A 25,159-nucleotide genomic window follows, 5' to 3' on the forward strand; every position below is an offset into this window, starting at 1 on the left:
CAAGCAGCTCTGAACCATTTCTCAAAAAGCCATCTAAGCAGCTGTAAGACTCCCCTGGAGTCTCAAGGTTAACTTTTTTTTTTTGTTTTGTTTGAGATGGAGTCTTACTCTGTCGCCCAGGCTGCAGTGCAGTGGCACCATCTCAGCTCACTGCAACCTCTGCCTCCTGGGTTCAAGCGATTCTCATGCTTCGGCCTCCTGAGTAGCTGGGCTTACAAACGCCTGCCCCCATGCCTGGCTAATTTTTTCTATTTTTAGTGGAGATGGGGTTTCCCCATGTTGGCCAAGCTGATCCCAAACTGCTGAGCTCAAATGATCCGCCCACCTTGGCCTCCCAAAGTGCTGCGATTACCCCCGTAAGCCACCACGCCCGGCCTCAAGGTTAACTCTTAGCCCCCTTCCCCATCAAAGCCTTGGCAGTAACCATGAGGCAGTTATCCCAGAAGAGGACTCTGCAAAGCATGCACCGTGTCAAATAAAGTGATGTGACTGGCTGGCCCCCTCTGCATGACTGATAAGATCTCCTGGGCTTCATACAGAACACAAAGGCATTATTCATGGCAGCGGATTAAATATAGCGTCTGTAGCCAAGTCTCTCCAAAGGTATGTATCCGACGCTTGCTCAGAAATCTAACTTCTGATAGGAAGAGTCAGACTGGAGGTAATTACAGTGTCCTTTCCAGGAGGGAAACGCCCTTGCAGAGCGATCTGAGTTTAACGAAGGACTTGTTTATTTTGACTCATTCAGGGTAACCCTAAGAATCCTAACTGCCCCTAAGGTGCACAATTTGTTTTTCTGCTTCTGCAGGAGCTGAGATGGGCTGTCCTGACCCAGCCGCTCCCTCTTTGAGTCATGAGCAGAAAAGAGTGAACTCAACAAGGGCCAGAGGAGCTCCCTGTGCAAATCTAATGAGCGCAAATCCCACGCTGGGTTCTGGCCTGGATCAGTGGCCTTATGTTTAAAAACACTGATATAGCCGCACCTACAGCAGTTCCCGCTCAGCTACAGTTTGCACCTTTGTTTATTTGTTGTTTGTTTGAGACAGGGTCTTGCTGTATTGCCCAGGCTAGAGTGCAGTGGCATGATCATGGCTCACTGCAGCCTCTACTCCCCGAGCTCAGGTGATCCTCCTACCTCAGCCTCCTGAGGAGCTGGGACTACAGGTATGCACCACCATGCTCAGCTAATTGATGTATTTTTGTGTAGAGACAGGGTTTCACCACCCTGCCCAGACTGGTCTCAAACTCCTGGACTCAAGCGATCCACCCGTCTCAGCCTCCCAAAGTACTGGGATTATAGGCGTGAGCCACCCTGCCTGGTGATTGTGCTTTTTGAAGTCTCAGTTATCCATGGTCAACCACCATCTGAAAATATTAGATGGAAAACTCCAGGCTGGGCGCGGTAGCTCATGCCTGTAATTCCAGCACTTTGGGAGGCCCAGGCAGGTGGATTGCTTGAGGTTAGGGGTTCGAGGCCAGCCTGGCCAACATGGCAAAACCGTCTTTACTAAAAATACAAAAATTAGCTGGGCGTGGTGGTGCGTGCCTGTAATCCCAGCTACTCGGGAAGCTGAGGCAGGAGAATTGCCTGAACCCGGGAGGCAGAGGTCGCAGTGAGCTGAGATTGTACCACTGCACAGCAGCCTGGGGGACAGAGTGAGACTCCACCTCAAAAAAGAAAAAAAAAATCATAGTTTTAGATTGTGCACCATTCTGAGCAGTATGATGAAAGCTCCCACCGTTCCTCTCCCTCCTGCCAGGGATGTGAATCACCCCTTTACCCAGGCTATCCACGCTGCCAACACTCCCTGTCTGTTACTACACAGGAAAAACCTCGTATATACATCTGTCTCCTGGAATCTAAGGGGAACTAGTTGCAGGACCCCCATGGATACCAAAATCTATGAGTGTGCAGTCCCTTATAGAAAATAGTGTAGTATTTGCACACAACCTACACACATTCTCCTGTGTACTTTTTTTTTTTTTTTTGAGACACTCTCACTCTGTCCCCCAGGCTGGAGTTCAGTGGTGTGATGTCAGCTCACTGCAACCTCCACCTCCCGGGTTCAAGCGATTCTTCTGCCTTAACCTCTGGAGTAGCAGGGACTACAGGCATGTGCTACCATGCCTGGCTAATTTTTGTATTTTTATTTTATTTTATTATTTTTGAGATGGAGTTTTGCTCTTGTTGCCCAGGCTGGAGTGCGATGGCATGGTCTCGGCTCACTGCACCCTCTGCCTCCTGGGTTCAAGTGATTCTCCTGCCTCAGCCTCCTGAGTAGCTGGGATTACAGGCCCCCGCCACCATGACCGGCTAATTTTTGTATTTTTAGTAGAGACAGGGTTTCACTACATTGGCCAGGCTGGTCTTGAACTCCTGACCTCAGGTGATCCTCCCGCCTCAGCCTCCCAAAGTGCTGGGATTACAGGTGTGAGTCACCGCGCCCGGCCTTAATTTTTGTATTTTGAGTAGAGACCTGGTTTCACCACATTGGCCAGGCTGGTCTCAAACTCCTGACTTCAGGTGATCCACCCACCTCGGCCTCCCAAAGTGCTGGGATTACAGGTGTGAGCCACCACGCCCAACCCTCCTGTACACTTTAAATCATCTCTAGGTTACTTACAATAATGAATACAATGTAAATGCTATGTAAACAGTTGTTATGCTGTATTTTTACGTTTTGTATTATTTTTTGTTATTATCTAGCTTTCTTCTTTCTCTACAAATATTTTCAATCCTTAGTTGGCTAAATCCACAGAAGCAGAACCTGAGGATACAAAGCTGACTGTATAGGTTTGGTACCGTCCACAGATTAAGGCATCCATGACGGGTCTTGGAATGTATCCCCCAAGGATAAGGGGAGGCCACTGTAAGTGTAAGACTGCCTCCTGTGGCCAATAGGGAGTACAGATCTAAACCACAGGAAGACACCACTTCACACTCAGGAGGACGGCTAGTACCACAAAGATGGATGATATCAAGTGTTGGTGAGGATGTGGAGAAACCAGAATTCTCATGGATGGCTGGTCAAATGGTGCAGCCATGTTGGCAAACAGTCTGTCCGTTCCTCAAAAGCTTAAATACAGAGTTACTGGTCTGGCACCGTGGCTCACACGTGCAATCCCAGCTCTTTGGGAGGCCAAAGCAGAAAGAGTGCTTTAGGCCAGGAATTCCAGACCAGCCTGCACCATGTGGCAAGACCCCGTCTCTATATAATAAACAAAAATTTTAAAAATTAAAAATTAGGCCAGGTGCAGTGGCTCACACCTGTAGTCCCAGCACTTCATGAGGCCAAGACAGGAGGACTGCTTTGGCTCAGGAGTTCCAGACCAGCCTGGGGAACAAGGCAAGACCTCATCTCTATTAAAAATCAAAGAAATTATCCAGGCATGGTGGTGCATCCCTGTAACCCTAGCAACTTGGGAAGCTGAGGCAGGAGGATTGCTTGAGCCCAGGAGGTGGAGGCTGCGGTGAGCTGTGATTGCACCACAGAACTCCAGCCTGGGCAACAGAGGAGATCCTGTCTTTAAAAAAAAAAAAATTGCATAACAATAGACTTACCATATGACCCAGCAATTCCATTCCTACATATATACCCAAGAGAACTGAAAACATGTCCATACAAAAGCCTGCACACGAACACTCACGTTATTCATGATAGCCAAAAAGTGGCAATACGTTCCGCTGATGAATGGATAAATATAATGTCCAATCATATGGTGGAATAGTATTCAGCAATGAAAAGGAATGGACCTCTGACACCTGCTGCAACATGGATGGGCCCTGAAGACATGATGCTGAGTGAAAGAAGTCACACAGAAGGTCATATATTGCTCATTCTGTTCATTCTAAATGTCTGGAACAGGCAAATCTACAGAGACAGAAAGTACACTAGTGGTTGCCAGGGGCTTGGAGCAGATGGGAAGATAGGGAGGTAATGGGTAAGGAGTGGGGGGCATCTTCTTAGGGTGATGAAAACATTCCAAAATTGATTGTGGTGATAGTTGCACAACTCTGTGAATATACTAAAAACCACTGAAAGCCCGGGCATCATGGCGAAACCCTGTCTCTGCAAAAACTACAAAAATTAGCTGGGTGCGGTGATATGTGCCTGTAGTCCCAGCTACTAGGGAGGCTGAGGTGGAAGAATCACTTGAGCCTGGGAGGTCAAAGCTGCAGTGAGCCGTGACTGCACCACTGCATTTCAGCCTGAGCAACAGAGTAAAACCCTGTCTAAAAAAAAAACAAAAAACAAAAAAAACCCAAACAAACTCACCGAAGTGTACACTTTAGATGGGTGAATTTTATGGTATATGAATATCTCAGTAAAGCTGCTACCAAAAAATACTGTCTCAAGAAGTATTGTCTATTTAATGTCTATGCACCTAACCATTCTCTCCTCAGATACATAACAGTGGGGGGTGGATACGTAATTCTTTTCTTCCATATCCTATACACCATAGTGCTCTGGTCACATTAAGGACTCATTCAGCAGCCATAAAAAAGAATGAAATTGGCCGGGCATGGTGGCTCATGCCTGTAATCCCAGCACTTTGGGAGGCAGAGGTGGGAGGATCATCTGAGGAAGGGAGTTCGAGACCAGCCTGAGCAACATGGAGAAACCCCATCTCTCCTAAAAAATACAAAATTAGCCGGGTGTCGTGGTGCATGCCTGTAATCCCAGCTACTTGGGAGGCTGAGGCAGGAGAATCACTTGAACCCGGGAGGCAGAGGTTGTAGTGAGCCGAGATCACGCCATTGCACTCCAGCCTGGGCAACAAGAGCGAAACTTTGTCTCAAAAAAAAAAAAAAAGGAAAGAAAAAAAGAAATCATGTCCCTTGCAGTAATATGGATGCAACTGGAAGCCTTTATCCTAAGCAAACTCACTCAGAAACAGAAAACCAAATACTGCATGTTCTCACCTATAAGTCGGAGTTAAACAATGGGTACCCATGGACATAAAGACGGAAGTAACAGGCCAGCTACGATGACTCACGCCAGTAATCCCAGCACTTTGGGAGGCCAAGGCAGGTGGATCACCTGAGGTCAGGAGTTTGAGACCAGCCTGGCCAAGATGGTAAAACCCCATCTCTACTAAAAATGCCCAAAATTGGCCAGGCGCAGTGGCTCACGCCTGTAATCCCAGTACTTTGGGAGGCCGAGATGGGCGGGTCAGGAGATCGAGGTCAGGAGATCGAGACCATCCTGGCTAACACGGCGAAACCCCGTCTCTACTAAAAACACAAAAAATTGGCCGGGCGTGCTGGCGGGTGCCTGTAGTTTGAGCTACTCGGGAGGCTGAGGCAGGAGAATGGCATGAACCTGGGAGGCAGAGCTTGCAGTGAGCCGAGATCGCTCTACTGCACTCCAGCCTGGGGGACAGAGCAAGACTCCGTCTCAAAAACAAACAAACAATACCAAAAATTAGCCCGGCGTGGTGGCAGGCATCTGTAATCCCAGCTACTTGGGAAGCTCAGGCAGGAGAATCGCTTGAACCTGGGAGGTGGAGGTTGCAGTGAGCTGAGATCGGGCCACTACACTCCAGCCTGGGTGACAGAGCAAGACTCTATTTCAAAAAAAAAAGAAAAACAAAGATGGAAATAACGACATTGGGGATTCCAAAACGGAAGGGAGGAAGCGGGGCAAGGGTTGAAAAATTACCTATCAGGTACAATGTTCACTCTCTTCCCTTTCATTGAGGGCACTCTGGGTACACTGGAAGCCCAACACCCACCAGTATGCAAAATACCATGTAACAAACAGGCATATGTACCCCCGAATCTAAAATTAAATTAAATCTTTAAAAAGACTCATTCAAAACAACTGTTACCTCATGGCATTAAGGAATTTCTGTTAATTATCTTTTAGGTATTACAAGATATTGTGGTTATGTTTTTTAAGAGACAGAGTCTCGCTCTGCTGCCCAGGCTAGAGTGCAGTGGCACAGTCACAGCTCACTGCAGCTCTGGGTTCAAGCAATCCTCCTGCCTCAGCCTCCTGAGTAGTCGAGACTGTGGGTGTGAGCCATGGCACTCAGGCAGTGGTTGTTTTTAAAAAACTTTCCCATCTTTTATCGATAGGAACTAACATAATGATACATGCAATTTTATCTTTTTTTTTTTTTTTTTTTTTTGAGACTCTTAGGTCTCGCTCTGTCACCCAGGCTGGAATGCAGTAGCACTATCTAGGCTCACTTTAACTTCTGCCTTCCGGGTTCAAGCAATTCTCCTGCCTCAGCCTCCCCAGTAGCTGAGACTACAGACGCCCAACACTGCACCCAGCTGATTTTTGTATTTTTAATAGAGCCCAGGTTTCACCATGTTGCCAGGCTGGTCTTGAACTCCTGACCTCAGGTGATCTGCCCACCTTGGCCTCCCAGAGTACTGTGAGCCACTGTGCCCAGCCTAATTTTATCTTTTATCATGTCTGGGACTTGCTTCAGAATCACTTGGGGTAGGATGAATGGAGGCACGGCTATGAAGGAGCCACGCGTGAGAACCGGTGAAGGGCACGGCCGCCCGAGCCCAGCAGGCAAGCCTCTCTTCTGTGCACGTTCGAGATCTCCTGATGTTTTAGAATGTGTTGAATGAAATGAAACACTTGTCCACTGCAATCGGAGCTCAAAAATCTCACATTTGGAGAGCTCCTCACACACTCCAAGTGCCCCAGGTGCCCAGCTCCCAGGAAGGGAGGCACACACTTCTCACCCCATAGCCCACCCAATACAACAGGGCTGGCAGCAGAGAAATGGCATAACCCATCCAGAGCCAGAGAAGATGAAATCAGGAGGAGCAAAGGTTTCCAGGGCCAGAGTGTGTGGAAAGGTGGCCATGCCCAAGCCCCCTTACTCCATCCCCACTACCCACAACCTGGAAATAGCTGAACAATCACCACCTGCTTGCCCAACCCAACACGGTTTTTATGACCCTGGAATAAAAAGGATGAAAAAGGAAAAGCAGGGCCTCCCCGCAGTGCCCCCCTCCCCCAGTGCCCACCTCCCCCCAACGCCTGCGCCCCCTGCCTCACCGAGCCAGTCTTTTCCAGGTGCTTCCTCTTCAGGCAGGAGGCCACGCAGCGCCCCATGCAGGGACTTCACCTCTCCCCAGACAGAGGGCACACCTGTTCCCTGGCTTTCACGCAGCTGGGAATGGATGCAGAATGGCAGCTTCTCCCACCTCTGAGTCACCGGAAACAAAGCTGGGGGACTGCAGAAGACACAGCCACCGTGGCTTCACGGAGGCCAACCGACCCCGGTGAGAGCCACCCAGCTCCTGGGCCAGCCTCACTCACTCCAGACGTGGGGCAGAGGGTTCCTAACGTCTCTAAAACTGAGGAACTCTGAAGAATGATAACCAGATAAAGCCATTCACACCACACCCCCCTTCCCTCCCTGGCCCTGGAGGGTAGAGGGTACCAGACCAGAGTCTGAGAGTGGTCAGCACGTTTCCTGCCTTGACGTACCGCTGCACTGAAAGTCAACCTGAGGCCAGGTGCGGTGGCTTGGGCCTGTAATCCCAGCACTTTGGGAAGCCAAGGCGGGAGGGTCACTGGAGGTCAGGAGTTCAAGACCAGCCTGACCAACATGGTGAAACCCTGTCACTACTAAAAATACAAAAATTAGCCAGATCCGGTGGTGCGTGCCTGTATTCCCAGCCAATTGGGAGGCTGAGGCAGGAGAATCGCTTGAACCCGGGAGGCAGAGGTTGCAGTGAGCTGAGATCAGGCCATGCACTCCTGGTTGAGAGAGTGAGACGCTGTCAAAATAAAAAAAAAAAAAAACAAGCCACTCTGGCCCTCAGCATGCCTTTCTATAACATACTTAGCGCAAACGGGATCCCTCAAAGTAAATCGGGTCTGCGGCCTCACCACACTGGCATAAACAGGACTGGGACCACAGGTGGCTCACCTCACCTTCCTGGAAACAGAGCAGCCAGCTGAGGCAGGTGAGCAGCTGAGCCTGGGATGGGCGGACAACAAGCCCAGGGCCAGGGCCGCAGAGCTCTTCCAAGCGCTTGGTGCTCAGGGAGAAGGAGTGGGGATGAGGAGGGGGTGAAGAAGGCCAGTCACTGACAAGTTCCTGGACCTCAGATAAGCCTCACAAAAACTTTGGAAGGCCAAGGCGGGCAGATCGCTTGAGCCCAGGAGTTTGAGACCAGCCTGAGCAACATGGCAAAACCTCATCTCTACTAAAAATACAAAAATAAACCAGGGGTGGTGGTGAGCACCTGTAGTCCCAGCTACTTGGGAGGCTGAAGGGCGAGGCTCACCTAAGCCTGGAAGGTTGAGGCTACAGTGAGCCATGATCACACCACTGCATTCCAGCCTGGGCAACAGAACGAGATCTTGTCTCAAAACAAACACACACACACGCGCGCGCGCACACATACACACACACACACACACACACACACAAGCCCCAGTGAACTTTACTATATTATACAGCAAGACTGCTTTCTGTCTTAAATGCTTTAAATCACAAGATACTGCAAACACGCAGGCAAGCAGAGAATAACACCTGTGTACCCTCCCGGAATGAACAAATTTAACATTTTGCTGTATTGATTTAGAATGTCCTCCCCAACCTACCCCTGACACCAGTTTGTTTGTTTATTTCTGTTTTTGTAGAGACAGGATCTCACTATGTTGCCCAGGCTGGTCTTCAACTCCTGGACTCAAGCAGTCCTCCCTCCTTGGCCTCCCAAACTGCTGAGATTACAGGCGCCCAGCCCTGCAAAAATTTCTAAGATGCAATAGATACAACCTCCTCTCCCTGTCCCCAGAATGCGGGGCTCATCTTTCCCCACATATTTGAGTATCTACAAGTGCATACAGTACCACCACACACGTGTGAGGCACACACAAATGCTCTGTGCAAACTCCTGCAACTTGCTTCTCGTCCACACTGAATTCCAAGCTGCCCCATGCCCACCCATGCAGCACTGGCCCTGCTGTCCTGCACCCCTCTGCTGGCGGGAACCAGTCTGCTCCTGTGTCCCTGCTGGGGTTCAGGGAACTTCTCTGTTCACTTTTTCACTGTTGCAAACAAAGCAGCAGACAGTGGCCTTGTCCATGTTGCAGCATCGTATTTTAATGGGGGTAGAAAAAGAGCATGGTGTTCGTGGGCACCCCTGGCCTCTGGGGCAGCCTTCCTCATGCCTGCCCTGCCCTGCCTGCTCTACCAAAGGTCCAGCTCCTTCTTGACGTGGTCATCCTGTCCTCTTTGCCCTCGCCGAAGTCCCACCTGCTGCTTGACACCCCATCTCCCTGTGTCTCCCAAGTCAGCTTTTCCAGGGCGTCTGAGCGCCCTGCCCACTTCGCCAACGCTGCCACATCGGCCCCAGCCAGGGGCTTCTTGGAGCGGAAGCACACTCCACCACTTTGCAGCCTGTGTTCCTTCCACTTCTGTGTGTCCAGAATGGGCCACCTGTCCGCTACAGCCAGGCCTGGGTCAGGGCCCTCCACCTCCCACCTGCGTGGGAGTCCCTCACCAGACTCACTGCGTCTTCTCCTCCCCAGCAACTTTCATCGAGGGCAGGAAGCCAGGGCACCCATGTGTTACATCTCCCCTTCCTGGAAGACTTCCCTGGAGTCCTGGGCATGCCCTGCCAGGTTGGGCACTGTGGCTGGGAGCTCTAGCATACTGGGAGGAAGGGCCCTCAGGCCAACTGGCGGCCGGGCCTGTGTCTGGATCCAGGCCACCGACACTAGGCAGCCTCTCTGCTCACCCCTTCGGCCCTCCTGAGGCTGTAGCGAGGAGGGCAGCAGGGGCACGGCATGGCCTGAGGCGTGGGCAAGCAGGCATCAGCCTCCTCGGGCTGGTGGGTGCCCTGCCACGTCCCACTCACGGTGTACAACTAAACCGTTAGTCTCTGTGGGCTGGCCCCACTTCCTGCTCCTTCTTCCTCCTGGGGGAGGCCGCCAGGCACACAAGCTGGCCCCGGTCCATCTGCTGCTGCCTTGGGCCCCTCTGGCTTCTGAACTAGTAGGTGGCTCCCCCTGCACCCCGGGAGTCAGCCAGCCCCCCGGGACTTTAGCTTAAACCTGAGCACACTGCACCTGACCTTCCAAGCACATCCTCAACCAGCCAAAACTTCAACAGCTGACAATGAATCTTGCCACCTGCCCACATGCCCACATCCTCCCCAGGGTTTCTCTTACTGAGAACGCTGGCACCTGCCCTGCCTGGGGAGGAGTAGGGATGGACTAGGGCTGTTCACTCCAGTCCCCAGAACCTGCTGATGTGAAGGTCCCCGGGCTCGCATGTCCCAGCAGCAACACGTCTGCTCTACAGCCCAGCCCTCCTTTCTCCAAGCCACCCCCATACAGAGACTTCCCAGAGAGACCTGCCCAGCTGCTCTTTAACCCATGTCACCCCAGGGGCTGGCCTATCTGCAGCCCCTCTCCTGCTGCGATTTTCTTCCATGCCCAGGTCTCGGAGACATATCACAGCCCAGGTGGGGAGAGGTGGTGTCCCGTGGAACGAAGTTTACACAGTGTGACCACTGAGATCCAAGCTGCACGGCAGGGCGTGCACCTGCGCCCCAAGTTCAAGGATGGCTAGAGGAGAGAACACTTTTACTGGAAAATAAGGCAGAAAAGAGAAGGAGGAAGAAAAGTTAAAAGGGAGAAATAAGAAAATGCAGAAAAATACAGATGGATGAAAAGGGAACTTAACCTCTTCCCTGTCACTCACTCGCTCCCTCAAATCATCATGGAGCCCTCGGACAGGAATCCCAAACTAGCCCTGGGAACGGACTCGTGGAGGAGGCAGCTCTGGGTAAGTGAAACAGGCGGACCCTTGGGGGCTGTTCCTGACCTAAGACCCCTCCTTGCTGTGTGCCCCCAGGACTGCTATAGGGTAAATCGGAGGCGGCGGCAACACCCCAGCGGCCTCCACCACGCCAAAGACACCACGTCGTCCGGCACTGTGGTGGGGCCGCGGATGTGTCTATTTTTACTGCAAGGACAGAAATCACTTCTGAGAAGCTGGCACGGTGGCTAGGGCCTGGCCTGTGCCTCTGCCCCAAGTGGGTGTGAGCCCTGAAAGGCTGAGTGGGAGGCCAGGCGCAGTGGCTCACGCCTGAAATCCCAGCACTTTGGAAGGGCAAGACGGAGATTGCTTGAGTCCAGGAGTTCAGGACCAGGCTGACCAACATGGCAAAACTCTTTCTCTGCCAAAAATACAAAAAATTAGCTGGGGCTGGGCGCGGTGGCTCAAGCCTGTAATCCCAGCACTTTGGGAGGCCGAGACGGGCGGATCACGAGGTCAGGAGATCGAGACCATCCTGGCTAACATGGTGAAACCCCATCTCTACTAAAAAAATACAAAAAACTAGCCGGGCGAGGTGGCAGGCGCCTGTAGTCCCAGCTAGTCGGGAGGCTGAGGCAGGAGAATGGCGTAAACCCGGGAAGGCGGAGCTTGCAGTGAGCCGAGATCGTGCCACTGCACTCCAGTCTGGGCAACAGAGTGAGACTCTGTCTCAAAAAAAAAAAAAATTAGCTGGACGTGGTGGCGCATACCGGTGGTCCTAGCCATTCTGGGGGCTGAGATGGGAAGATTTCTTGAGTCTGGGAGGTCGAGGCTGCAGCAAGCCCAGATTGTGCCACTGCACTCCAGCCTGGGCAACACAGTGAGACCCTGACTCAAAAAAAGAGAAAGGCTGAGTGCGGTTGGGGAGTCGGGGAGGCTGAGCGGGGTTGGAAGGTGCGGGGTGGAGATCGCCCACCTGGAGCCCACCCGCTGGGAGCTCACACAGACCTCCCTGCCCAGAGCACACTGGGTGCTCAACAACTCCCAGGTGAAGCATGGGAGCCAGGCCACGTGCCATCCTGGAGGCTATGAAGGGACTCGTCACTGAGGTCTGTGCCAGAGCACTTAAGCACCTTATGCTAATCTGCTCTCGGAACCACACAGAGATGCAGAATAAAAGGCCCCAACCAAGGCTGCAAGCCCTTCATCACAGCTGTCACAAATCCACTGTCCCGTCTCCAGCTCACCTATTCTGTGGCTGTTCCCACCGCCTTCCAAGCTCAGCTCTCCCTGTCACCTGCCCCTCCGCCAGGCCCACCGGCCTTGACCTATGCCACTAACTGGCTCGCAGCTGGGAGGCCTTCAGCTCTTTTTCCATTTCTGTTTTCTCCTTTCTTCATACTTAGCTTAAAGCTCCCAGCACTTTAGCGGGCAGCCCATGAATCCAAACTCCCCAAGAAATTCCACAAGAGACATTTATCAATGTCACCTGCACCGGCTGGCAAACGACCTTCACTTGTGAGTTCCGTGTCCAGTCTTCCAAATACACTTCTCAAGGACGTGAATCCTTGTGTCATCCGAATCGAATCCTGAATCCTGAAGACTCCAGGCATTTCTCTAACACTGAATGCTACATGAACAATCAGGGGGGCTGGTGATAACACATCTTCAATTTTGTTACGATTATCTTCATTTTAACAACTTTGCTCAATATTCCCCAAATCCTTGGCCAATAAACAGCTCTGCTACTTTGTTTTTTGAAAGTGTTCACTTTGTTCTCTTTCTCCCTAATCAATTCCTTTTAACCAAAACCTTTCACCTCTTTCGAAGTCATTGGCCTATGAATCCTAACACTGGCCACGTAATCAAGAAGCCACCCATGACACAGGTCCTTATGCCCTTTGAGCAAACCTCCCCACCCCTGCACCCCCAATCCTGCAGAGCTGAGACAGGCAGGTGGCCGAGGAAAGCAGGTGAAAGGTCAGTGTGATGCACTGTGCATTGCCAGGTTTCAAAACACGCCCAAGGAAAACGGAGATACGGGAATTGCCTCTGTAATATAAAACAAACAAGAAAACTTGGTGCGTGATAACAGACTTCCAAGAAAATGGTCTTTATAGCAACTGAAATATGTAAATAATTTATGAGTGGGGCAGAAGTCTTTCAACATAGCCTTGCAATCAACAGGTATGGAGATACTAATAGGTGGGTGGGAAGGTAGGTAGGGAAGACATACAGATTCCTTTTTGTGCTCTTAATAATGAAGATAAAGAACATTCTTTTTTTTTTTTTTTTTTTTGAGACGAAGTTTTGCTCCATCACCCAGGCTGGAGTGCAGTGACATGATCTCAGCTCACAGCAACTTCTGCCTCCTGGGTTCAAGTGATTCTCCTGCCTCAGCCTCCCAGGTGGCTGGGATTACAGGCATGCGCCACCACGCCTGGCTAATTTTGTATTTTTAGTAGAGATGGGCTTTTACCATGTTGACCAGGCTGGTCTCGAACTCCTGACCTCAAGCGATCCGTCCAACTCGGCCTCCTAAAGTGCTGGGATTACAGGCCTGAGCCACTGCACCCAACTCAGAACATTCCTTTTACCAAACCCTTTGGCATATGCTAGACAATGTGACTCATATACATTTTTATATTGATGTATTTGACTAGCATTAGATCATTTAATTCTCACTAGCACCCCAGGAAATGGGTAGTAGGGCTACCTCCATGTACTAATGAGAAAACCAGGGCTTAGATGTCAAGAAACTTGCCCAGTGTCACAGCCAGCAAATCATAGCTCTGGAAATCAAACCCAGGCCCAGGCCCAGGCCAGTCGTGGTGGCTCACGCCTCTAATCCCAGCACTTTGGGAGGCTGAGGCAGATGGATCACCTGAGGTCAGGAGTTCGAGACCAGTCTGACCGATATGGTGAAACCCAGTCTCTACTAAAAATACAAAAAATTAGCTGGGCATGGTGGTGTGCGCCCGTAGTCCCAGATACTAGGGAAGCTGAGACAGGAGAATTTCTTGAACCCGGTAGGTGGAGGTTGCAGTGAGCTGAGATTGCACCGCTGCACTCAGCCTGGGCGACAGAGTGAGACTCTGTCTCAAAAAAAAAAAAAAAAAAAAAAAAAAACCCAGGTCCAACTCCAAAACTTGTACTCTTAAATCCCAAAGCAAAGTGGTAGGTACTACACAAAAAGTTCTACTTAGGATTCCTAAAGTTACAACACAGATATAAAATTAGGTCACTGTTGTAACCAAAATGATGAGATTGCAGCCAGCAATAAAACTCCAGTAAATACAAACACCATCGGCGCCAACTGTAAAATTATCCACACGCTGCAGTCTTCCCACTGCACAGTGCCCACGCACACAGGAGCAGGCGCTGCCTTCTGCTCAAACCTAGCTAACAGCTGCCCATCTCCTCCAGCGGTAAAACATTGTGCTGGAAATCCTCCGAGAAAAGGTTAGCCGTGGGAAGCGACAGCTTAGCTCAGCAGGAATACCGGGCAGGGCCTCTAGGAAAAGAGAAAGTGTGAGGCTGGATGACATGGGCCCCATTCCTGGAAAAACTGGAGGAGGCATCGTAGGCAGAGTCGGAAGCAGTGTCTCTGGCGAAGGGCAGGGCAGTTATCTTATCATCGACAACACATTCTTGGATGCCTGGGTGACCAATGCCTGGGAAGGTACTGCTTGGCTAGAAAGCTAGTGCGGGCCTCCGGGACTGGCTCCAGTCCGGGGAAACCACCTTCACAACATGCATGATTTCCAAGGTGGCAAAAATCTGGCCTGGCCTCCTCCCTGCTGCCCAAAGAACTTCAAGGGAAGTACCAGGAAGGCTCTGGAAGGACATCAGCAGCCCAGGGGTTTCCCTAAAACTAGCACGCACGTGCAGTAAAGTTCGTGGCTCTTCTGAACTGAGGTGCAGGCAAACATTAGCAATAATGGGAAGGAAGAAAAGCAGCAGCTCCTCTTCACTGGGCAAGCGTGGGTGCATGCTCTCCGCACGGTGTGAGCCACCTCGTTATTCAATTGCAGATATGCATATCTGTAATGGTGCCCCTGTACTTTTCCAGTAAATGTGTATACACACAAATAGAAGTTATTTCCCAAAGTCAGCTGGGTGTGTTGGCTCATGCCTGTAATCCCAGCACTTTGGGAGGCCGAGGCGGGTGGATCACCTAAGGTCAGGAGTTCAAAAGCAGCCAGGCCAACATGGTGAAACCTCATCTCTACTAAAATTACAAAACATTAGCTGGGTGTGGTGGTGGGCGCCTGTAGCAGGAGAATTGCTTGAACCTGGGAGGTGGAGGTTGTAGTAAGCCAAGGTCGCACCACTGCACTCCAGCCTGGGAAACAAGAGCGAAACTCCACCTCAAAAAAGAAAAAAAAAAAAAAAAGAATGAAATTGTTTCCCAAACCCGATGGAAGCACCTTAGAAGTGAGAATGTGAGACTCACCTTATGTTTTTTAGAGAGTTTCATGTACAGGAAAGGTGAAGGAATTTTCATTATTTATTTATTTATTTTTATAAGATAGAGTCTTGTTCTGAACTCCTGGCTCAAGAGAGCCTCTTGCCTCAGCCTAAGCTGGGACTACAGGTGTGCTCCACCACACCCAGCCTGGAGCTTTCATTATGAAAGGTTGCACCTTGAATTCATGACTGATCATTCAATATTCACATCATTTAAATTGGCCACACAGTGAATTTCCTGTACTGAAGTTTATCGTAATGGACTATTCACATTTATGGGGTCAATATAATGGGTTGTCAGGTTATAAAATGAATTCTGGGCTGGGCACGGTGGCTCACGCCTGTAATCCCAGCACTTTGGGAGGCTGAGGCAGGTGGATCACCTGAGGTCAGGAGTTCAAGACCAGCCTGGTCAACATGGCAAAACCTCATCTCTACTAAAAATACAAAAATTAGCCAGGTGTGGTGGTGGGTGTCTGTAATCCCAGCTACTCGGGAGGCTGAGGCAGGAGAATCGCTTGAACCCGGGAGGTAGAGTTTGTGGTGAGCCGAGATCATGCCACTGCACTCCAGCCTAGGTGACAGAGTGAGACTTCATCTCAAAAAACAAAAATAATAAAATCAAAGGAATTCTGGACTGGGTATGGTGGCTCATGCCTGTAATCCCAACACTTTGGCAGGCGGAGGCAGGAAGTTCGCTTGAGCCCAGGTATTTGAGACCAGTCTGGGCAATGTAGCAAGACCCCATCTCTACAAAACATACATAAATTAGTCAAGTGTGGGTAGTGCATGCCTGTCGTCCCAACTACTCGGGAGTATCGCTCAAGCCCAGGAGTTTGAAGTTACAGTGAGCTATGATCATGCCACTGAACTCTAGCCTGGATGACAGAGCAAGACTCTGTCTTACCAGGTACTGTAAAAATTAAGCCAATTCCGGGTGGATCACTTGAGGTCAGGAGTTTGAGACCAGCCTGGCCAACATGATGAAACTCCGTCTCTACTAAAAAATAAAAACTAGCTAGGCTTGGTGGTGCATGCCTGTAATCCCAGCTACTCGGGAGGCTGAAGCAGGAGAACTGCTTGAATCCAGGAGGTGGAGGCTGCAGTGAGTCGTGACTGCGCCACTGCACTCCAGCCCGGGCGACAGGGCGAGACTCCATCTCAAAAAAAAAAATTAAGCCAATTCAAATTCAGACCTTATAGTGCACCACATCAATAAGTAATGGTTAGATAAATACAGACAAATGTGATCTTAGCCACTGTGTGTATGTGAAGAAGTATAAAGAAACCAGGAAGCCCGGCATGGTGGCTCATGCCTGGAATCCCAACGCTTTGGGAGGCCAAGGTAAAAGGGTCACTTAAGGCCAGGAGTTCAAGACCAGCCTGGACAGCATAGTGAGGCCTGTCTCTACAAAAAATATAAAAAATTAGCCAGGTGTGGTGGCATGTGCCTGTGGTCCTAGCTGTGCAAGAGGCTGAAGAAGGAGGATCCCTTGAGCCCAAATGGAGATTATGTTGAACCATGATGGCACCACGGCACTGTACTCCAGCTTGGGCAACAAAGCAAGATCCTGTCTCTGAAAAAAAAAAAAAAGTCCGGGCACGGTGGCTCATGCCTGTAATACCAGCACTTCGGGAGGCCGAGGCAGGCAGATCACCTGAGGTCAGGAGTTCAAGACCAGCTTGGTCAACACGGTGAAACCTCGTCTCTACTAAAAATACAAAAATTAGCTGGGCATGGTAGCACACACCTGTAGTCCCAGCTACTCGGGAGGCTGAGGCAGGAGAATCGCTTGAACCCAGAAGGCAGAGGCTGCAGCGAGCTGAGACCACACCACTGCACTCCAGCCTAGGCAACAGAGTGAGACTTCCTCAAAAGAAAGAAAAGAAAAAAAAAAAGAAAAGAAAAGAAAAGAGAGAAAGAAAAATGAAACCAAATATCCAAGAAAAGAAAGGGAGGGAAGGAAGGAGGGGAGGGAGGGAGGGAAGGAGGGAGGAAGGGAGAAAGGAAGAGAGGGAGGAAAGAAAGAAAAAGGAAAGCAAACCTTCACGTGTTAAATCTTTTTCAGGGTACCGGAGGAAATGACAGTTGGCAAATCAGGGATAAATGCTTTTATAAATGAAGAATCATTTGATAAAAAGCCAAATTTCAGTGATAGCATATGACAGTTTCTTTCTTTCTTTTTTTTTTTTTTTTTTTTGAGACAGAGTCTTGCTCTGTCAACCAGGCTGGAGTGCAGTGGCGTGATTGTGATCTCGGCTCACTGCAACCTCCGCCTCCCAGGTTTAAGCGATTCGCCTGCCTCAGCCTCCCAAGTAGCTGGGACTACAGGCGTGCGCCACCATGCCCCGCTAATTTTTTGTATTTTAGTAGAGACGAGGTTTCACTATGTTGGCCAGGCTGGTCTCGATCTCCTGACCTCGTGATCCACCCGTCGTGGCCTCCTGAAGTGCTGGGAGAAGTACACCGCGCTCGGCTGATGGTTTCTTCAAGGTTATTAAGTTTACTCCTCACCAGGGCGTCAGAATACAGCGTTAGGAACGCTCTCTGTGGTGACTCAATGTGACTCGATGACCACAGGACCCCCAGAGTGAGCCAGGGCTGGTGGGCAAAGCAGACGTCACTACAGAGAGCTAGCAGCTTGCTGCGGGGAGAGAATAGGGACGTGGTCTCGGGTCCAGACGTTCTCAGCCACAGTAGCAGCGTGAAGGAAGGAAGGTGCATTGAGGGGGGACCCAAATGCTCCTCTACTCCCTGCCTCCCTCACAGGAACTTCCCATAACAGAAACAGAAGTAACAGTGCCCTTCGTCAGGAGGTTGTGGCAATCCAGAGTGGAAAAAGGGTGCCTCGGACAGGGTGAGGGGGCTTATGCCTCTAATCCCAGTGCTTTGGGAGGCTGAAGTGGGAGGATCGCTTGAGGCCAGGAGTGCACTATGATTGTGCCACGGCACTCCAGCCTGGACAACAGGGCAAGACCTTGTCACTAAAGAAGAAAAAAGGAAAAGAAAGGATGTCTCAAATGTTCTGCCATTCCTTCAACACATATCTGAATGTCTGCTCTGGGCCACTGAAATAATGAGGAAGGTGAGTGTAAGGGCGAGTTAGGAAGAAGTAGCAGCACTTAGCCCCGGCCGCATGTGGGGACTTAGGGAACACGAAGAATGCAGGCTGGCTCTCCGGCTCTTGGGCTGGGTACCACAAACCACCAGCATCAGGAGTATGAAGCCTTCCTTTCTTAACCTAAAGAACTTAATATCCAACGCCTAAGCTATATCCCTCAGGAAGCAGAGCGGTACCCACCCTACTGCCCAACCCTCCAAGGTGACCGTGATCCTCCTGCCCACCCTGGAGAGGCACGCCTCACTCAGCAGCATCATTTCTTTCATTGTTAACTTGCAAAGATGTTCCTGGACCCAAGAACAATCCTCACCAAAAAAAAGGCAAAGGCAGACAGACACTTCTGAGGCTATCAAGTTACCCAAATAGGCAGCTGGCCTCAGCCCAGGCCTGCTGGGGATCCAACCTTCACCCGACATTTGAACGAGGTAAAAGTTGAAATTTACACAAGGTAACAAATATTTGAAGCTAGCAAGCAGAAAAAAGTCCTTACTTGTGTTAAGCAATCAATTTGTTTAAAAAACATATCCTGTACATGTCGTCAAAGAAACTGTTAATAGTGGTGGCATCTGGAGAGGGGAACCAAGTGAGAACTCTACTCTGTATCTGTACCTTTAAAAAAAAAAAATAGAGACAGGATCTGGCTCTGTCACCCAGACTGGAGTGCAGTGGTGCAATCATAGTTCACTGCAGTCTCCACCTCCTGGGCTGAAGCCATCCTCCTACCTCAGCCTCCTGAGTAGCTGGGACCACAGATGCACTCCACCAGGCCTTACTAATTGTTTGTAGAGACAGGGGTCTGGCTCTGTTGCCCGGGTTGGTCATTCCTGGCCTCAAAGCAATCCTCCCACCTTGGCTTCCCAAAGCAGTGAGATTACAGACGTGAGCCACGAGTCCAGGCCCATTCGTGCCTCTTTAACTTTGCATCGTGTGCTTATATCGCTTATTTGTAAAAACAACAACAAAAAAAGTCTTCACAAGAAAAGCTCAAGACTGGCAGAAGACAATTGAGGCCTCTTTAAAGTGTGTTGGAGAGAATCTCTCCAACACAAACAATCTCGAACAGCCATTTTAATTCTCAAAACACCAATTCTTCCGGACTTCAAGTTCAGGTTTCCACCAGCAACAGAACTCTGGCCTGCCAACAATAACCATGCAGAGTGACTAAACATTTTTTCCAACAAAGGGAAAAATGCAAACGATCAAAGTGCAGAAGCAGCCCTTGGCCAGCGCAGGCGCCGGTTTCCGCCTCCCGCCGCCGCTGCCACCGCCCCTGCGCCTTTAGATTTCGGGCAGCAAGTTTAATTGCTTGCTTGGAACGCGTCCTCGGAAGGGCACCGCCAGCAACTGCGGCTTCGCGCCCCGCCCCTTCCCCCAAGCCCCGGGCGGGCGTCACGTGACGGCTGAGAAAAGTAGGGGAAAGGTCAGCAGCAGCCCCGCCCCCGGGCTGGCGCGTCCCAGGCGCTCGGATCCTGTTCCACCCGCCGTGCCCACAGAGACCTTCCGGAGCGAGCTGGCGCGCGTCCCTGTGGCCACCCCAGCGACAGCGGGAGAAATGCAACGCACCTCTCCGTGGAAAGGTCGAGCCCTGCGGTGCCCAACTTTGGGGACAGCTCGGTGCTCAGTGCTTCTGATGACAGATGCTGCATCCAACGAGCCAGAAACGCAGGCACCGCGCTCAAGAGCCCAGGGCGCGTCTAAAAGGGGCTCACTGTGAAGCCCCAGTGAAAACTGACAGTGTTTTTATGAATGGGCACGCGGGGCCAGGGTTGGGTAAGGGCAGGCCCTCGTTCCAGGACTCCCCGGAGGCCCAGCTTGACCGCTCGGTGACCACTGGTCCGAGGCTGGGGCCAAACACAGCAGCCGCAGCAGCATCGGAAGGAACCCAGTTTAATTCTCTGTCCCAGGGTAGGCGGCTTGTGTTTAGTACCAACTCGAAACGTTATTTTGGCCTGTGCATGATGCTAATTTCTGCCACTTTGAAACAAAGTGTGTGCACTCCCAAACCTGGCCCTTTTTACTGTTTGATTCCAACTGTTAAGATAGAGTTCAAGTGCACGGTCGAGGCAGCAATGCTTCACAGGAAGGAAACCAGTAATTTACATGCGAAAAGCAGTCCACAGGTTCTTGGTATTGAGGCAAAATCAACCCAAAGAATCCCCAGACCAAATGACAGCTGGATGCTCGCTGGCCTCAGCGGTGTGCATCCTCAGCGACACTAATGTCCTCAATTTAATTGCTACGTTTACTCGGTTAGAGTCGCCTTAAAGAATTTGGAAAGGCCCGGGGGTGGGGGTGCTTCCTGGCATAAATAAAAGACCAGGGCTCAGCCACTTTTTATTCACTTGGTGTGTGGCTTAGAAGGAAATAAACATGCTTGCATATCTGGAATGACCAGAAACCGGACACCTGTGGAAGAAAATGGTGTAACAAAATACACCGTTGCAAAAGGTAAAACCGATTTTCATTTTATTCGGTAACTTACAAAGTTACCGGCTTCCTACTAAAATCTGTTCTTAAATATTTTATAACACACGGAGCCGAGAGGAACCGAAAGCCTATGCTGAGTTGGGAATATTAACTCTGTTACGTATTTAACCTGGTAGTTAGCTGGGATTTTAACTCTCTGAGTTGTTTTCTTTTTTTCTTTTTTCTTTTTTTTAAGTAAGATCAGCCCTCGTCTTTGAGTCCTGCGGCTTTAAGGAAAGCCAAGGGCGGATTTACATTATGAAGACGCTGACCCACGGCCTTTCCTGACAAAGCGAAAGAAGCCGGCTGTTGGCTGGCCGCGGCGGTGGCTCCAAGAAGGGGCTGCCCCGCGTGGCCCTGACCGCACCGTCAGGCTCCCTGGCCAAGTTCGCCAGGGCCCGGCCACGTGACACCCCCACCCTCCAGCGGCCCCGCAGCTCCCGGCCCGGCACGACCTTGGGCACGCGCTCCGCGCCCACCTGCCCTTGACCCAGCGTTGCACGGGAGAGGCTGCGGAGCGCTCCCAAGCAGGCACGGGGCCCGGCACCCTCAGCCTGCTCACCGCAGCGCTCGGACCGCGCCTGGAGTCCCTGCGCCAAGGGCGTGTCCCGACGGCTGCACTGCGAGGGCGGGCTTGGGGAGGGGGACCGGGGAGACCGGCGCTGGGATGGGGTCAGCGGCGTTCTGCCGAATCCCGAGGGCCAAGCATCCCTCCCTCAGCCGCACTGCACCTGCTCGCAGGTGACCGATCCACGGGCGGACCCTCAGACCCAATCCTCTCCGGAGCCGGGTGGGATGGGCAGGGACAGGAGCCGGAGGCCCTACTGGCCCCGGGCAAAGGCATCCTGGAAAGCATCCAGGGCGTCCAGCATCCCTCCCGCGGCCACCCGCAGGCAGACCGACCCCCGGTCAGACCCTCAGACTCAATCCAGTCCGGGGCAGATTAAGGAGTGGGAGACAAGGGAGCCGGTGGCCCTGTTGGCCCCGGGCCGGAGGCCTCCAGCCAAGTCCGGAGGGCCGAGCATCCCTCCCACGGCCGCACCGGACCCGCCGGCTGACGGACCGACCCCCGGCAGGCCCCCAGACCCAATCCCCTGCGGGACATGGGGAGCCCCGGCCCCTCTCCGGGTTCAGGATCTCCACAACCCCGCCGTCCGGGGGGAATACCGGGGTTCCTCTCGGCGTCCCGGTTCCGGCGGGGTCCCCCACCAGGTCCGGTTCCCGGCAGCCCAGCGCGCCGCCCGTGCCCGGCCCCCGCAGCCCGCAGGGCCGCTCCGTCACCCTCCCCACCGCGCGCGGCCGGGCCTCACCGAGTCAGCGACGGAGGTGCGGCAGCGGCAGCGGCGGCGGTGGCAGCGGCGGCAGCGGCGGCTGAGTGAGCGAGCGGCGAGCGGGCTCCGGAGAAGGAGGGCCGCGGGTGAAGCCGAGCGCACCCGACGCCGGCGGCAGCGGATTGGCTGAGGCGGGTCCGGCTGCGGCGCCGGCGGGCGGGGGACTCCCGGCGCGCGGAGGGCGGACCCGGGGCCTGGGCGGGGCGGGGCGTCCACGGGGCGAGAAGGGGAGGGAAACTGAGGCTCCCGCGGGTGCTCGCGTCCTCGACCTCTGCCGGAATGGGGTCTAGGACGAAATTCCTCACCCTCCGAGCCTCAGTTTCCTCATCCGTAAAATGAGTCATCTCGTGGAGGCCGTGCGCATAAAATGCTTGGCTATGTGCCTGGCTCATGCTCGCGACTTATCGGCATTGCCCCGTGTAATGCTCCAGGCACCCCTTGATGGTATTCACCCCCGACTCCTTTATGCAGACAAGGGTGGCGGGCCAGGAAATAAGTTGTCCAACGTCACTGAGCTGAGGAGCAACCGATCCACCGGGAGTGGTGGCGCGCGCCTATAATCCCAGCTACTCTGGAGGCTGAGGCGGGAAGATCGCTTGAAGCCAGGAGTTCAAGGCCAGCCTGGGCAACGTAGGGAGACCCCCGTCTCTAAAAAAAAAAAAGCAGGGGGAATGATAGACCGGACAGTGGGTCCAGATCTGACTCCACAGCCCATGCCCCAAATCAGACCTTATACCACGAGCGATCCGGAGGCAGCGTGGCTCCTCCTCATCTAGCTAGGATATAAATGCCTTCCTTACTGGGCTTTGGTGAGATTTACTAAAATAATTCTTCCAACGTCAAGAACATAATAGGTGCCGGGAGAGGAGTAGCTGGAGTCCAGGGCAGAGTGACCGAGAGACCCTTGTGCTGGAGCTCGGGAGAGGGGCCGGGAGCGGGAACTGAACATCCACCCGTCCCAGGAGTCTAGGGCGAGCGCAGCTGCAGGGGACCCGGGGGGTTGACGGGGAGGGAGAGGGGCCCCAAGCATAACAGGAGGGCCAAGGGGCTCTTCCTGCCCGGGAGCCACCCCTCCTCTATCTTTACCCGCAATGCTTCCAGGCGCGAGCTGGCAGCTCTGCATACAGCAGGTGCTCCATAAGTGCACCGATTTTATGAACAAAGACTCTTTTAAACCATTTTTTATGAACCCGGCTCTTTTTAAGGTCGACTACTTCTAGTTATGAAAAATCCATGTTAGCAACCATCCTTCTTTCTGTATTATTTGCCTGTTACCGCAGAATAATTTAGAAGAGAAAATGAAAGTTCTCCTTTGATCCCGCCCCCCACCACCGCTGCAGTTAACTCTCCCTGCGGTTCTCAGGCTCACTGTTTTAAAGGAAGGCTAGGAAGCAAGCTGTCTGTAAGCTGTTTTGTTTTCGCTTGGCTTCAGTCGTGGACATAGTTCTCTGTGGGGGGACGGAGATGAACGCCGGCCTTCCCAAGGCTGCGTAAGATTTCCTTTTACGATGCTGTGATCCATTTACGCGGCCCCCAGTGGACAATTAAGCCCTCCTCCCGGCCCCCGACCCCACCATTGCAGGTATAAATAAAAGCTGCGTTGGCCGTCGATGTACCTCTTGGAGCTCCTGGTTCTCCTGTAGGATAGATCCCTGGAGGGGACGCAACCAGGCACATGCAACATTTTGATGCCACAGGCCAAGCTACCATGCCGAAAAGCTTACCAACTTCCACTACCACCCGCGCGTGCAAGCGGGTCCCTGTCTCCGATTAGGGATTATTTTAATCTTTGCCAATCCTAAAAGGAGGGGTGAAGGAGGGAAGAACCTCTCATCTCTCCTTTTAATTTGCGTTTCTTTGAGGTTAGAAGTTGGGGGTTTGTCCCCCTGCTGGCTCTAGTCTGGACCACAAGTGAGCCCGGGCACTCGACCCCCGCAGATTTCACCGCCCCAAAAGGCAGGGGGGCTGCGCCAGGGCACACGTTCCCGACGCGCGGCTGCACCCCACGGGCCCTGGCGGTTCTTGCGCGTGGGGCTCTCCTTGCGCGTGGGCCTTCGCGGTTTGCGCTACAGAAGCTGGACTGTCATTCTCACCTCAAATGCCCTTCCCTCCTTTCCCTGGAACCTCAGTCGCCTACAGGTCCCGGCTCCAAGGTCACTTCCTCCCTCGCTCAGCGCCCCGGTGCGCGCCCAGCTGGGATTGGCCCCGCGCCCTGTCTGTTCCCAGGGCTCTTCGGCCTTGACAGTGCGCCCTTCCCTGCGCCCCGCCTCGGTGCCACCTGCAGGCCGGGCGGGGCAGGGACAGGTACCCGGTCTGTGGGGGCGTCGAGGCGCCACGCTCACCTGTGCCATGGAGGCCGTGCTCTCGGCGGCGGCAAGGAGCCTGCGACTGCAGCCACACTGGGGAGGCCTCATTCCCCTCCCGCCGACCACGCGGCAGCTGTCCTCCCCCGGTCGGCGGCTCCCCCGGCAGCGAAGCTGAGTCTATTAATAAAGAACCAGAGAACCAGGCTCCCCGGGGAGCTCCGGGCCTGAGCCTCAGTTCCCTGGGGCCAAAAAACATCTCCATGCTTGCCTCCGAAACTAGAATAATCTTTCTCAAGCCTTGTGTTTTTTGGGTTTTTTTGTTTGTTTGTTTTACAAATTCTGCCCCAGTTTGAATACTGTAGCAGTTGCCTACCATAGCTACAAGAAAACTTTTCTTTTTAATGCAGGTAATGTTTTTATTTATCGCTAAGATTTCTCTTTTTACTCTAAAAAATACTTTTTTATGGAAAAATCCAAACCTTTTTGTTCATTCATTCATTCATTTTTGAAACAGGATCTTTCTCTGTTGCCCAGGCTGGAGGGCAGTAGCAAAATGACAGCTCACTGCAGCGTTGACATCCCAGGCTCAAGCAATCCTCTCACCCCAGCTTCCTCAGTAGCTGGGACCACAGGCAAGTCCCGCCATGCCTGGCTAATATTTTGAAAAATCCAAACCTTTGAAAAAAATTAACCAGAACAGTATAATAAAGGC

The 25,159-nt window shown here is 52.2% G+C and overlaps 1 protein-coding gene across 5 annotated transcripts in view; it reads right to left on the reverse strand.

The window, feature by feature from the left end:
- The window catches only part of CPT1A (carnitine palmitoyltransferase 1A), an 81,767-nt gene extending 57,032 nt beyond the window's left edge, over positions 1–24,735 (reverse strand). Inside the window, exons 1-2 of one of the 5 annotated variants that reach the window (XM_031653782.1) lie at positions 12,242–13,005; positions 7,029–7,207 (exon numbers count right to left, since the gene is read on the reverse strand). The gene's annotated coding sequence lies outside the window, so the exon portion shown is untranslated. Of the gene's footprint in view, positions 1–7,028; positions 7,541–12,241; positions 13,006–22,120; positions 22,281–24,483 lie in introns of those variants that run through there. The other 4 variants (XM_031653780.1, XM_031653784.1, XM_031653783.1 and 1 more) reach the window with 4 other exon arrangements.
- Between the last annotated feature and the right edge of the window lie 424 nt (positions 24,736–25,159).

The sequence above is a fragment of the Papio anubis genome, chromosome 12, assembly GCF_008728515.1.
Source record: "Papio anubis isolate 15944 chromosome 12, Panubis1.0, whole genome shotgun sequence".
NCBI classification, from domain to species: domain Eukaryota; kingdom Metazoa; phylum Chordata; class Mammalia; order Primates; family Cercopithecidae; genus Papio; species Papio anubis.